The following is a 15,459-nucleotide window of genomic DNA, read 5'->3' on the forward strand; positions in this document are numbered from 1 at the left end:
TTCCAGGCTAGTCATCGTGTGGGCGTAGGTACTATCATGATCGTTCAACAATCGCTCAATCTCCCTCGTCATCCTAGCCTCTCTTTCCTGTGACTCCTTGTTTGCCTGTGCCAGGCTCTCCGCCAGGCATTGATCGGTGTTGCGAATCAATTGAGCCTGATCAACCCTCGCCTGCGACTTCACGTGCGTTAGTTCATCTCTCAGATTCTCTCGACCCTGGTGAGCTCTCTCGTCAACTTCATCTATTCTCTTAGTCATGTCCCGTCTCAGTTCATCCAGACCATTCATTACGCCAGCGAACATGTCACTTATATCGCCAGTGGCTCCAAATGACGGGTTAGTCCCAAAGAAGATGAGGTCAACTGCGACTGCAGCCTGGTGCTTGATGACGCACCGCCTTTTTGCTTGCTCATCGATGTCATCAATCTGTCGAACGTTGATGACGCTCCCATCGTTATCCCATCTGACATGGGCCTGGTCGGCGAGGCGGACGACGCCTTCCTGCTCATTTCGTTCCTTGGGCACGGTGTGAAGTTCACATCCGGATGGGTTATCTCCGGGTAGTCATAACTGGAAGATAAACCTTCAGTCCGAGGTGACGCCATGCGCTCATCGTACAAATACTTCCAGCTCTTCTTGGCCTTCGAACCCGGTTGTTCTTCACTCGGGATTATACTCGACATCATCGCGTTGTTGCTCTGCTTGGCCAGAGATGAGTGGGTATTAGCTGAATGTGAATTTTTCTTCTCCACCTATGACTCTTGGTCTCCAATTTGGACATTCCCTTGAATAACACTTCCTCTCGCGGCTCGACCTCGGAACGCTCCGAGGTCCCCTCCGTCCTCTCAACTTCCTCCCGCTCGAGGTCCTCGCTAGGCTCAAAGTCGGGTCGAATAAGCGTACGTTCTCCTTCGTCAAAGGGGTCCACAAGCGTCTCGCTCGCGGGTCGGGCCTCGGCGCTCCGCCCTTGATCGCCATCGAGGTTTTTCTCGCTCCTTAGTTTCATTTTGCTCACTGAAAGATCAGGTTGACCTTTAGTCGATTCGGTTTCGGCAAACACGTCGGAGGCGCTGCTAAACGAGGACTGGCTACGCCTAGTTTTAAATTTTCGCGTGCTGCCATTGCTCAGCCTGGGAATCTTAGTAGTCGATCCTAACGAGTCCCTGCCCTGCATGCTTTGTGACAAAAAACAATATTCCTATAATTTAATGGCGATGCACACGTACCGCAAACAGGTCCAAGTCAAATTACTTAACGCTGCCTGTTCGATCTCGTAAGTATCAAAAATGCCTTTTAGATTTCTCAATGACAATCTTAGTGACTCAGCTAAAGTCACACACACAGGGCCTACTCAGTATTGATATAATTCTAACTCAACCTTGTTGTATAGTATAACGGTATCACAAAATTTTCACAAAATATAATCAATACACAAAACACAATTGATAATCAGATAAGAATATCCTACAGGTGACAGCGACCTTCGTCAGTATCAAATTACCGCCACACTTTTATCAAGTCACTGCTTTGTTAAAGTCAAACAATCTTTGGTAAAAAGCAGTGATGATTCAGAAACAGATCAATAAAACTTAGTCTTAAAGAAAAAGACTTCCCTCAATCGGAACGATCCGAAAGAACGAAGCCCAGGACACAGTCTTCTCAAGTGGGTGTGTATTTGCCTAATACACCCACCGAGGTCTTCTTTTAGGTGTCCTGCGATTGCCCGAGCTGTCCTACTAAGTAGCTCAAGGCAACCTCTGACCGAAAATTTCTAAAGTCTATGAAAAAGCTCCCCCACACCCGGACTGCTCCAAGTACACGAGAGGAGGAAACAACTTTTCTTCTCAAGTGAGTGTGCATTTGCCTAATACACTCACCGAGGTCTTCTTTTGTTTGTTCCCGGATTGCCCGAATTTTCCTATTAAGTAGCTCAAGGCAACCACACAACCAAAATCACAACCAAAAAAAAATTTTGTTCGGGTACTTCTGATACACCCGATCTAGAATCCAAAGTTGATCACAAAAGTCCGGGTCAGAATGGGCTCCTATGATCCTAATTAGCACGCCTAATATCCCAATATGATCTTAATTTAATGGATATTTTCCGTTTCCCAAATTGCCACAGAAGGTTTCCTCAAGTTTCTAACAAGGAAGGTTGTTAGAAGGTTTAAGTCACACCGGAGGGTTATTTCGGAGGGTTGTTAAGACACTTAGCCTACACCGGAGGGTCACTTCGGAGGGTACCTTAGTCACCCAAGAGACTTCGGAGGGTCCCCCTTAACTCACTAAGTAGGGTCAACAAGAGGCTTAATATGCTCCGGAGGGTTACCTCGGAGGGTTCTTCCAAAACTTTCAAGTTTTTGAAAAGGGCCTTCAACTAGCTTAAGAAAGCGTCAAAACAAGCTAAATTCCCTATGGGGTGTTGTTTTTAACTCCTTCGGAGAGTCTCGTGGAAAATCTCCACTAAGGAGGGTTGGTAAGGGGCTTAAGTCACTCCGGAGGGTTTTTCCGGAGGGTTCCGCAAAAATCAGGAAAAAGGGGTTAATTTACCGCAATAAAGCCTCTTAATGCGGTGTAACTTGCTTAAAACCAGGTTGGTTGACACGGTCAACCTTCTCAGCAGGATAAAAAGATGTTTTGATAAAATTTTCTGCCGCTCGGAGGGTTACCTATAATTTGGACCCTCCGAACCAACAAATTCTAAACAATTTTTCTTTTCCGAGATTATCAACCCAAAAACGGTTGCGGTGCGGAAAAGTGGTCTAAAACGTCGACTTATGGTACCAAAATTATCCCGATCGGTTTGCTAGTCTTTGAGAAATTGCCAAAAACGTGTTTGTCCAAATGGCCTTTTTTCACCACCTATATAGGTTCTGAGAAACTTTTTCCGCAATCCCTGTTGAATGTGCCTAAAAATAATTGAAACGAGCGTAGTAGCCCTGTACGGCACTGGAATTATGCAAAAAACCGGGCCAAAATTGGTTTGGAGACAAAAATTTGGCCAATAACTATCAAATTTGGACCCTCCGATCCCTTCCTTTTCCAATCCTTAAGTCGTTAGCTCTATCCATGGAGCTAATCGGAGGGTTACTCAAGAATTTTTCTAGCGGCCGAGCACGTTATGCCAGCACGCTCCTAACACAAAAAATTTTAATGCTCTAACTCTAAAAACTCAAAAACTCGATCCCCAAAACAGATTGACAAAGTTCAGAAAATTATCGAAATCTTGATCGAAAAGTTTTGGTTTTTTCCAAATTTTACTGAGTCTTTTCTCACGCAGTTTCTTTAGTTAGGGGGATCGAACTACGGAGCTACTCCTTATATAAAAGCTTTTTGCTGTTCGGAAAAGCTCGGATATCCAAAAATTTGGGGGTCTACAGTTTCTTCGAAAATCGATAGTTTTCGACTAAATTTGGGTGTTTCTTGGGTCTAATTAGGAGATAAGTAATATATAATAAGGATAATAACCTATTAGTAGTCGTTAATGAATAATAATATACCCTCATTTGCACCAAAATACCCGAATTAAGACCCTTAACTCGGAAATTTGTAATCGATGGAGGGTACAATCGGACCGCGCCAATCGTGCCCCCCACCACTTAAGTTTTGATGAAATAGTACCCGAACGATACCAAAATTGTTTCAACGATATCAAACATACGTTGTGGATGTTGTCCTTGATGTCCTTGTTGAGTTTGGAACACGTCGGTCAGCTTGCCTCTCTACCCTCCGGCCACCGGCAAAATCACCATTAACGTGCTTAAATACTCAAATTACACTCAAAGGAGGGTATCCAACCCTTCACCAAAACACACAATCTTTCTATCAGAAATGATATTAACCAATCTGAAACAACAACGAATAGGAAGGTCAGATCACATCTCGTCCGGAAATAACATATAAACTGTCACTTTTTGTTTTTTACTGTTTTTGGTCTTTTTTGGATTTTTTACTGTTTTTTGTATTTTTTGTTTTCAAAAAATTTTTTTTTTTGACGTTTTCTTGGTTACGCTATTTTTGTTTGGTTTTACGCTTTCTCTTTAATGGTTTTTGTTCCCGGGACCTTGGGACAAGCGGGCTCATGACTTCCCACCTAACCCTCCGCCCCCCGGAATTTTCGGTGTTAGCTAAGTTAAAAAGCTAAATAGTACTAGACGGAGGGTACGCACCTTCCCCCTAGTACAATAACGGTCAATAAGGCCTCTAACTCGGGCATACGCCCGGAGCGGAGGGTTCGTCGCTGAAACGCTTGCTGATCATGATGGTCTTATGCCTTTGACAGGCCCACCCAGGAGCGCCATAAAAACGTCTATGTAACATTCGCCCAAATACTACACAGCGACGGAGCGTAGAAAAAAGTACCTATTAACGACTGGCAGGCGTCAGTTACATTAATCTTACTCGTTTTTCACCGTCTCGACCTTGCCAGTTGATTTTCTGGTCTGTTTAGGGCTAAGTAAAAAGTTACTATTTTTAGGCCATCAGTCAAACGACTTTTGGTCAGCTTTCGTTTACATGCGAACACAACCACATAGCTGAGTCTCGGATCCTCAGATTACGTTATTGCTATTAAAAACACGGCTCGAATTCCCTATTTTAATATGTTTTTGTGTGACAGTTCTATATTAAATCCATTGGAGATGGATTGACCCTTTCCTCTTTCTAGCTACTCATATTCTAAAATATCAAATAATACCGTTGTTAATTCAACGTTCTACGACATAGAAGTAGCTACAAAGTCAGTTTTATATAGTTTCTTCACATACAACAGTCTCTGGGGGACCAAGCCTTCGTTCCCGTAATCTTCCCGAGATAACGTTCTCATCTCTTCCAATTTGTGGCACGGGAGGGTTCCGTGGAATATTCCTTCCCCACTGAAGCTTCCTTCTCCACTAATATCCACTGCTAAGGATCTTATCGTGTGTTGTTGCCACGATAATAGACTCCGTTTTTCTCGTGTTCCCGCACGACCGTTTTTCACTATATTTGTTGTTGTTCTGTTTTTTTGTCCTTTTCAGTCAAAATGGCCGTCTTTTTTTATTTCTCAGAAATATTGGCCCGTCATTCGAAATTTTAAAAATTCAAATATTCGGAATATCTAGACCCTCTTTCGCAGTAATTTTTCGTAACTAAGGCCTTTATTCATTTTATTTTGTGTCGCGGGAAGGTTGCGCTGTGCCAATCTGGCAGAATGGCACAAAGCTACTCTGCTCTACATTTAAAATTCTCTCTGATATTTGGAGTTCTTCAGCGTTTCGTGGTATTTGTATGCGTCTTTTCGCGATGTTTTGGCATGGGGGTTGTAAATTTTTACATCAAAGAAAGCGCGGCTGAATCGTGAACCCCAGAGGTCCGTTTGCCTGAATGTCAAGTCCTGCCTCATCTTCAGTTGTAGTTGAATTGTTGACAAAGCTTTCGCCTTGCAACGGCGGAAGTTTCGGCTCAATCTCGACGTCATGGCAAACTCTTCGTTCATAAGGTTGGCGAAAATGTCTCTAAATTCATTGTGTCTTATTTGTGTGGAACCACCCTTTGTACAGTGAAACGCATGTGTCAAGTTGAAATTAGCAGCACATGTACATGTGAGTGGGGCTTTGGTCGGTTCCCATCCGTATCTGAAGTAGATACCATCTCTGAATTCTGATTTGTTCAGGTTGAAGTTGTATCTGCTCAGTGGTAAAGCATTGAGCCAGTTAGAGGCTCTCTTTTCAGAGGCCAGGTCGATTGCGTATTCATCTGTTTCATTTAAGGAGTTAACGATGTTTGTTTTTTTTCTGATTTGTTCTATCAGTTTTCAATTTTTTGATTGTCGTACATATTTTTTTGTGCTGTGTTACTGCTGTAACAGGATCTTGAGATTCCAGTACTAGTGATGTTTCCTTAGACCATTTTAGATAGCTTTCATGATCGGATGGCAGCTTGATGTTCATTTCGCCTATTTTAAGGGGTAAGGAAGATATCTCACGGAACGGGGGGTTTAAAGTGTCTTTACCGACTTTGTTAGGTAATAATTGTTCTTTGATAAATTTTTCACATATTTCTAATTTTTTCATAGTGTTAGGCGTTGTCCTGGCAAGAAATGAAAGCTTTTCTTGGACTCCTTTAGTATAGCAGGCATAAACGTTTTGGGGGGAGGTTTTAGCGATTTACGTTAGTTTTTTCAAAATTTTGATTTGCTCATTCTGTTGAAACTCGAGGAACTTTTTACATTCAGATTCTGTTCCTATTACTGAACCAAGCACTCGGGCTCCTGCCTTTATAGTGATTCCTGTTTTTGCGAAGATTTTCTCAGCTTCACCGAGTTTTTCATCCTTGACAATGAGTTGGCATTTGGATGCTTTCACATGGTAGCCGAAAAATTTACCCAGTGATACAATTTTATCAAGGACATGAATTTTATGAGGGGTATTATGGCTAGACCATACATGGACATTGCTACTGGATCTCCCTGGGTTGTCCCTTCTTGAGAGTAGATGGTTTTTTTTTAGCCTAATTGTTGTGATAAACTTATTAAATAGTCTTTCTTTGTTCAAACTTACCGCTTGTTTGTTTTCATATCATATGCCCGCTGAACTTTCCTCTTCTGGTTATCTTACCAAATCTCGCTATCCCAGCTGTAGGCGAGTGAAATTTCCCTGGCGTAACTAGACGCAAGAAGGAGTGAGCTGGTGAATCAAGCTCCAAATCGACGTCAAGTTGTACCACTCCTTTTTTTCCATCGTCTTTGCCTAAACAATTCGAAATCCTAAGTTAAAGCTTTCATAAATTATCCCAAAGAGCTTCCTTTCTCGCCACAGTTGTCTGTATTTTAGGTAGATGCCGCGATTCCAGGCAAGACGCATCCCTGAGCTCTCACAGAAACTAGTTATTGGGACTTCAAGGACCAAATATATCAAATCAGCTCTAGTAGAATCAACAATCCACTCCTACCGCCGTGCAACGCTTCATGATCTGTTTGAAACAGTTTTGCAATACAGACCAAAGCGCCTAAATACATTAACAACAGTTGCTGGATTCAATGACAACAGGCTGCATCCACAAGAATTAGATCAGCAGTGGAAAAACTTTGTCACTAACAAGTTTCAGCCCATGACACTGATCATCCCCAAAACAATTTAGAACTTTAATAATTCCGAAGTAAACCGCAAAATTTATATTCATAATCATGTGCTGTTTAATTTGATAAATAGATTTGTACACCCCCATACACTTTTTGTTTCATCTAACCTCAACCTAAATCTAACCCCTCAAATTTTCTGCCGTGATGGTATCCATTTCTCTTTCTACGGTAATGCTTTCTTTACAAATTTTCTTGCAAATTCAATCTATAAAATCTCTCGCTAACTTGACACCGCCGTCCTTCCTAAAATGGCTATTCAAACACACTGCCTTATTTGTATAAACAATTTGCGAGGCGGAGGTGTTTGGTGCTTCACATGCCCAGGCTACATGCATGTAAAATGCAGCGGCCTAGCCCGCAGCAGTGATCACTATGACGATTTCAATTGTCATCGCTGCACCTCCCAATTTCATTCAGCTAACGACAAGCATGAATGCAATCCTCCAAACCGAGCTACATCCACGCTCCCCCAAATACACCCTCACCCTTCCACTGCCCCACACTCACACTACTCAGGAGGGTCTTCCACTATATAACCTAGAACAATACAAGACCCATGGTCAAACCCATGTCCAGAACTCATAGAAACCACCAGGAAAATATACACCGAAGTGGTCCACTGGAAACCGGTCTTTATGATCTTGTCAAAACTAAAGTTGGTTATAACTTCATTGAAACCCTCAATAGAACTTTGAACAGCCTAATAGAAAACAACAAAAAAACCTTCGCCATACACGCAGCAATTATTTTTCCACACTTATTACTGTGCAAAACAAAGTCCAAAAATGATGGATCTTTATCCAAAACAATAGTAAGGCGTCTTAAGCAATGGGAAGACGGAGACCTGGATGGACTATATAAGGAAGGGAAGGCGCTGCAAATGCGCTTGTTGAAAGGAAGTAGAAGAAAAACTGAAATGAAGCATACCAGTTCAACAAACTAATGAATACTGGAAAAATATCAAGCGCCATTGCGAAACTAGCGGACACATCCAAAGGCGTTCTTTTGCTCGACGAGATCGTCAAAGGTAAAACAGTAGAACAGACTCTCATAGAGAAGCACCCACCATCTAAACCAATTGATGAGAACTATATTACACCAGTCTCAAACGAAACAATTCCTTTCCATCCATCGATATTTGATCAGATAAACGGTCAACATATCAAGAAGGCAGCCATGAGAACGCCGCACGGATTGCATGGGCCATCTGGCCTCGATAGAAATGAATGGAGACGTATTTTAACACACTTAGGGCAACAATCAGTTGAGATTTCAAAAAAATTGCTAAAATTGCCAAAAAATTGGCCACCGAAGAACTAAATCCAGAAATAATGGAACCATATAACGCATGTAGATTAATACATTTAGATAAGAATTCAGGAGTAAGACGCATAGGCATAGGAGAAGTTATCCGTCGGATAAAAGGGCGAACAATAACCAAATGCCTAAAAAACGTACTCATGTCGCTCGGCTCGAACTACCAACTCTGTCTAGGACAAAAATGCGGCATCGAATATGCGATCCACACGCTAAGAGATCAATTGAGCAAAATTTAGCCGATGCTGTTATACTGATAGAAGCCAAAAACCCTTTCAACTCGCTGAAACGAAAACTGGCATTGAAAAACATCGAAAGTACCTGCCCTTCTCTTTTAACAGCGATTAAGAACTCCTACTGCATTCCATCTAAACTGTTCGTTAACAAAAAAACCATCTACTCTCAAGAAGGGAAAACCCGTGGGATTCACTAGCAAGACATTAAAATGTGTAATGAGCATCGGCATATAAAGTTGTTGTAGCGAACACAGCACGTTTTAAATGATAAGCTAATTTGTTCATATTTTAACAATTAACACATGTTTTTCCCAAAATTTCACTTACCCGCAATTTGTAGGAATTAAATGATCTTTATTTTAAATTGCATATGATACAGTCGCTTTCCAGCTATCGCGAAGTGTTCATTCTGGTCCGCCTCATAACCTAATGAAACTAAGCACAATCGCTGCGCTTACTTTATAAAGTCAAATTCCACAGCTAGGAAGAAGCTTAAACGAGCTCGAGGAGTTGTCTGCGAAATCTTAAACGGCAGATTTCTCAAACCGAAGACCTTTGTGCTAAACTCAATAGTAACGCAGCTATCCTCACTTGCTGATTTGCTTGACGCTATCAGGGCTTACGATTACTCTGAGTGTAGCTACTCGAAACTCGAAACCAACCATTACTCGACTCGGAAAACTCATCGAGTATTTTCCTCAGTACTCGAACTCGCCCTTAAAAAACTCAAACATAAGTAACATGCATCCGTTATCTCTTCTCTTGACAAGATTCTTGCTAAAACGAAAATTTCAAAAGCCTAATTGTTATGATAAACTTATTAAATAGTTTTAGATTGGAATAAAAATGAAAACAAGTAAAGAATCTGTGGGAGATAGAGCTCCGGCAACATCATTGTCTTAAGTGCAAGAAAGGGGGTGGTGAGAACTGAATTCAATGCGATATCTGTGACGGCTGGTTTCACGATGGGTGCTGTGGATCTTCACACCAAGATAACAAAGGCTAAGTTGTTGCTCTTTCGTTGCCTGATTTGTTTCAATAAAAAAGCTTCACTTCCCTCTGTTGAAGAAAATATAAATACAATCACGGAAAAAATCCTGCGATCATTGAAAAGGCAAAAAGAAACTTGAAAAGTTAATTCAAACGTTTTCGCATATTTTGAGCATCATCAGGATTAAAGTTTTTACAATATTTACAAAACGATCAAAGATCTGAAAAATGAGAAACATGTCTAAAGTTGCTTTAAAAGTTTTTCACCAATCAAATTTAATCAACTGTAATTACATAATAAATTACGTTATCAATGATAACTTTTTGCTGTAAATTTCTGATGTTTCTTTTTCGCTTTTTGTTCTTTCATGGCTATAAATTTTCGATTTCGGAATTTTTTTGATTCTGACTTGTCAGTTTTTTTAACTTTTAGCCATGTTATACATAAACTATAAATTTAGTGGTAATTCCCGGCTCCTGAATTCATCGCGTTTGTTGATCCTCGGCCTCTCCCTCCAAATATGCAAAGCCTCTAGTGTGAGTAGCTTATGAGTGTTGGCTGTTTGGTCTTTAATCTCTGACTTAAGCTCAGCAGTACCACCTACATCCTTATTACATTCTAATAAGTGTTGCGCTACTGGGGAGTCCCCTTTGCGGTGTTCATCGACCCTCGTGGCTAAATGTTGGACTGTCTGGCCGACATATGTGGAGTTACATCCACTGCATGTAAGCTTATACACCACTTTGGATCTCTTTCACGAGCAAAGGAAGTTTTGAGAGATGGCAAGCATGTTTTCAATGTTCTTGTTGTTAACAATATTCGTGCCCCGGATTTTCGCCGAACCTTTGCAGCTAATAGTTGAGATGGATTACCTCGATATTGCATTGTGAAAAAGGGGATGAGAGAAAAGGCAATGACCGAGTCATTTAAGGCGACGCTGTCGTTGAATCAATGCCTATCAATCCAAAAACTGAGCCAAGATCTGTTAATTTCTCTAGCAGTAACAATTTGGAAAATAAATTAAACGGTATACCAGAGTTAAAACTAGAGCCTGGTCAGCACTCCTCGGTTGAGAGGATGGAACATGATGAGAAATATCTGGAAACCATATTGGAAACAATCGGCGAATGGCACAAAAGTAGCCTGGTGAAAAGACTTGGACCGTTCAACTAAGAACCCGCTCACCACTGCACATAGAACCCGCTCACTACTAGTCACTTTCAAAAATGGACAGCCAGAAAAAGCTTGATGAAAGGACATTTTCAACGCAATCACGCCTATCCTGTATTTATTTGCAAATCGCTTACTAAGGATTAAGAAACCATTGAGAAGCGATTACTAAAGAAACGTTGGGACATGATACAAACAAATATTCCCCGGAAAGAACTTAAAATCAGAATTTTAAAGCTGTATCACAATGATATGTAGGTTCCTCTCGAAACTTGACTGTCAAATACTTCTGTTTCAATAATTTCGTGGAACATTCATAGTATTAGTAGCCTGAACAAACGGTTAGATTGCATTAAGCTGTTAAATATGTATTTGCCTGATTTACTTTGTCTCTGCGAAACATGGCTTGGTTCCGATGATTCAAACAATCTTCCATCTTGTGGTTACACTGTTGTCTTTCAATGCTCTCGCAAACCAGGTCAACATGGGGGTATAGCTATTCTGGTCAAAAATTCAATCCTTGTCACTGTTATTAACAGTACATATCATATCTATGATTTCTCTTGCGCTGCGTGTGGTTATCAGCGACCCTATTACTGTAGTCATTAATGTTTATGACCCCCTGTCTCTTCCTTCTAACTTTTTCCTCTTTGTCTGTTAGAGTATACAAATAATTTTCTAGCTAAACATCCCTTAGAATGCATAGTTGTTTGCGGCAATTTTAATCTCTCTGACGTATGCCCGGTTTCATACCCCGGCGCGTCTAATTATTCTAAAAATATTCTTGATTGTTTTGCACACTTCAATGGAATTCAGTTAGTAGAATCCCCCACTCTTGTCCTTTATTAGAATTTATCAGACCAGAAATTATTAGAACTTTTTATACGCAATGAGCCTCAATTATGCTTTCAGATGTTTTATCCGAAAAATTCAGTTCGGACCATTATCCTATTATCATGCGTATATCTTTACCACACGACAAAACGATGATAGCCGAGTCTGATATCGATTATTTTTCGAAATCTAGTTTCAATCCAGATATATATTCAATGAATACATGCGTTCCGATGAATACCTTTTGATGACTTACTATTTAATGAATTCCGTTGATTTCTATAATAATTAGTTATCCCTCCTAACTTCGGCAGTGCAAGCCTCAACCCAGCGTAAACGAAACAAACGTAAAAGTCTCCCGTTTTATTTTTCAAGTCATTCTGTGCACATATCAAATCAAATTGAAACCGAAAAGCGTCGAACTGGGGAAGAAACGTCTATCAAAATTCTCACGGTACAGGAAGATATAAGTCAATCTAAGGCACTTGATAAAATTTCGCTTGTTTCTACTTTTAATGCTCTTAGCACTAATGATTCTTTCAAACTACTGAAACAATTCTCTGGGGTTTCGCCTATACCTCCCGAGGTTTACCCTGGCAACGGCAAGACCTCAGATGACAAGGGTAAAGCTGAACTGTTCAATGAGTTTTTGTCATCTGTTTATCAGGAAGAGTGGTTTAAGTTTACCCCTGCCTCAAATGACGGAAATTGTGATTTTTATCTTGACGAACTTTCGTTTAACACTAATTATTTTTAAGAACTATTGTTAAAGCTACCTGAATGTAGTAGTCCTGCTGCTGACAACATTCCTCCTTTTATTTTAAAAACAGGTGCGAGTATTATCGCCCCCTTTGCTTTTATTTTGTTCACCCAAATAGTTATCTCTCTTACATAGCCCGTTTCCTGGAAAAAAGCAAATATAACGCCACTGCATCTAAAGCAGATATCAAAAACTACCGCGGGATTAAAATCTTACCAAGAATTTTGCTCGTAATGGAAAAAATTTTGTACAGATTTTAGGTGTGTATACTTTGATTTTAAAAAAGCATTCGACAGTGTTTCACCAAACAGATTACTTTTTAAACTAGAAAAATTTGGCTTCGACAAGAAATTCGTACCTCTTATTAGTTCATATATCTCTGATCGCCAGCAACATGTACGTATTAGCAATGTCCTTTCTTCGCCGTGCTCTGTTCTTAGTGGAGTTCCGCATGGGAGTTTTTTAGGCCCGATTTTTTTTTTCAATATTCATAAATGATATGCCAGAGCGAGTTCTCTCTTCGATTTGCTATCTGTTCGCTGATGATTTAAGACTTCTTTCAATTTCATCTTCGATCAAATTTCAAAAGGATATTGATAACGTTTAGCAATGGTCTGTCGAAAATGGTCTTATATACCATCCAGATAAAACAAAACTTATTTGCAACAGGCCACACGAGTATTTTCTTAACAGTCTAGTTACTGAACGTGTACCTTCTATAAAAGATCTTGGCTTATTTGTAACACCAAATCTCTCCTGGACCGAAAACCTTAACCTTAAATCTGGTAAAGCTGTGCGTTGCTTCTTCAGTTTAAAACGCAACATCCCATATAACACTCCAATGATAACAAAACTTCAACTCTATGTATCATGAGTCAAAAGTACTCTTCTTTTTAACTCAAGCAACTGGCATCCAAACATTGCTTCTCTTCGAAAGCTAGAAAATGTACAACGCAAAGCAATGAAGGGGATTTGTGGATTAAATGAATACAAAATATCTATTGCGTCTATTAAACTTTTACCTATCTGCTATCGGCTGATCTACTCGGATCTTGTTTTATTCTTCAACATCTTACAAAACAATTACGATATTAAAGTTTAGGATTATTTATATTTTTATTTTTCTAGACCTGGCAGTCGCGCTGCACACAGGACTTTGTTCGATGTTCCGAAAGTGTGCAAAACTTCAACATGAGGGACATATTTTATCCGGACAACTGCTATTGCCAACATCGTGTCAGCAAAATATGGGATTGACCTTCGCCAGGAGAAACCCGCCAGTGCAAAGAGAACACTCCGTTAACTCTTTTTAAACTTATCGATATCATATATCAACCCTGAAAACTCAGGTACCTTTTTTGAATCAATTGTCGCTGCTTAACTTCTAAATCTTAATGCTCATAATTGTATTTCTGCCAGCTTTAAAAGGAAAAAAGTCTTTTAGTAGTATTTGTTTTTGCAATGTAACATTCGCCCAAATACTACACAGCGGCGGAGCGTAGAAAAAGTACCTATTAACGACTGGCAGGCATCAGTTACCCTAATTCTACTCGTTTTTCACCGTCTCGACCTTGCCAGTTGATTTTCTGGTCTGTTTAGGGCTAAGTAAAAAGTTATCTTTTTTTAGGCCATCAGTCAAACGACTTTTGATCATCTTTCGTTTACATGCGAACACAACCACATAGCTGAGTCTCGGATCCTCAGACTACGTGATTGCCATTAAAAACACGGCTCGAACAACCTATTTTAATATGTTTATGTGTGACAGTTCTATATTAAATCCATTGGAGATGGATTGACCCTTTCCTTTTTCTAGCTACTCATACTCTAAAATATCAAATTATACCGGTGTTAATTCAAAGTTCTACGACATCCAAGTAGCTACAAAGTCAGTCTTATATAGTCCCTTCACATAAAACAGTCTCTGGGGGACCAAGCCTCCGCTCCCGTAATCTTCCTGAGATAACGCTGTTATCTCTCCCAATTTGTGGCACGGGAGGGTTCCGTGGAATATTGCTTCCCCACCGAAGCTTCCTTCTCCACCAATTTCCACTGCTAAGAGTCTTATCGTGTGTTGTTGCCACGATAAGAGGCTTCGTATTTCTCGTCTCCTGTGCGACCGTTTTCCACAATATTTGTCGTTGTTCTGTTTTTTTGTCCTTTTTCGTCCAAATGGCCGTCTTTTTCTATTTCTCAGAAATATTCAATCTTCAATCGAAATTTTAAAAATAAAAATTCTAGTATATTCCTACCCTCCTTCGCAATACTTTTTCGTTACTAAGGCCTTTAATCGTTTTTTTTCTGTCCCGCCGGAAGGTCGCGATGTGCCTATCTGGCCGAATGGCACATACTCCCCGGACAAGTCCCCATCAATGTCCCTATTGATCGCATAACACCGGGTTATCGTCAAGTAGTGTTCCAGTTCTCTATAATCAATCTTACAAATCGCATAAGAAAATGAAATTTATCTACTCCACCTCAACTCACTACGTGTTCACAAATGGCATCGTACTACATCTCACTGCCTTTCAACATTTTCACAAAATTTGCACCATGAGGAGTGTCCTAGATAAAATTTCTTTTCTGACTACTTCCGTCGTCTTGCCATAAAACTTCTTTTCGCTCTTTGTGATTAAAAAATGGGACGTGGCACGGCCACGCACCCGTTAAAATTAACTTAACGTCACTCACCAAGTATAATCAGTTATTTATGCAGTCCTTTCAATATTAAAACTAAAAAACTCTGTGGCTAGGAAAGTTATTGAGTTATTCACCCTCTCGAGCGAGTTTACTCAAACTTACCATGTCGCCACACAGTGAAATTGTGTCTTACACAGGTTAAAAACTTCAGTCATGTTTAAATAGGTAAATATACTCACCTATGTTCTATATATATATATATACATAAGTAGTATAACTAAAATTCTCTTTCAACAATTTTAACAATTGTAACAATTTTCAAAGTCTGGTTTGACCAAACTAAATCAAAACAAAAAAATTAAAAAGTTCAATAATCAAACTTGGTTGATTG

The 15,459-nt window shown here is 40.0% G+C and overlaps 4 protein-coding genes across 6 annotated transcripts in view; 3 read left to right on the forward strand and 1 right to left on the reverse strand.

Annotated features, from left to right (window-relative positions):
• Positions 1–15,459, reverse strand: part of LOC134845252 (uncharacterized) — a 111,921-nt gene that overhangs the window by 31,959 nt on the left and 64,503 nt on the right. The window lies entirely within an intron of this gene.
• Positions 6,498–15,459, forward strand: part of LOC134845262 (uncharacterized) — a 216,052-nt gene continuing 207,090 nt past the window's right edge. Inside the window, exon 1 of the mRNA XM_063862208.1 lies at positions 6,498–6,516. The gene's annotated coding sequence lies outside the window, so the exon portion shown is untranslated. The remainder of the gene's footprint in view (positions 6,517–15,459) is intronic.
• The window catches only part of LOC134845257 (eukaryotic peptide chain release factor subunit 1-like), a 574,579-nt gene continuing 568,602 nt past the window's right edge, over positions 9,483–15,459 (forward strand). The window contains exon 1 of one of the 3 annotated variants that reach the window (XM_063862196.1): positions 9,483–9,499. The gene's annotated coding sequence lies outside the window, so the exon portion shown is untranslated. The remainder of the gene's footprint in view (positions 9,500–15,459) is intronic. The other 2 variants (XM_063862197.1, XM_063862198.1) reach the window with 2 other exon arrangements.
• LOC134845258 (RNA 3'-terminal phosphate cyclase-like) overlaps positions 9,483–15,459 on the forward strand; it is an 82,363-nt gene continuing 76,386 nt past the window's right edge. The window contains exon 1 of the mRNA XM_063862199.1: positions 9,483–9,498. The gene's annotated coding sequence lies outside the window, so the exon portion shown is untranslated. The remainder of the gene's footprint in view (positions 9,499–15,459) is intronic.

Source organism: Symsagittifera roscoffensis, chromosome 4 (genome assembly GCF_963678635.1).
Source record: "Symsagittifera roscoffensis chromosome 4, txSymRosc1.1, whole genome shotgun sequence".
Lineage (NCBI taxonomy): Eukaryota > Metazoa > Xenacoelomorpha > Acoela > Convolutidae > Symsagittifera > Symsagittifera roscoffensis.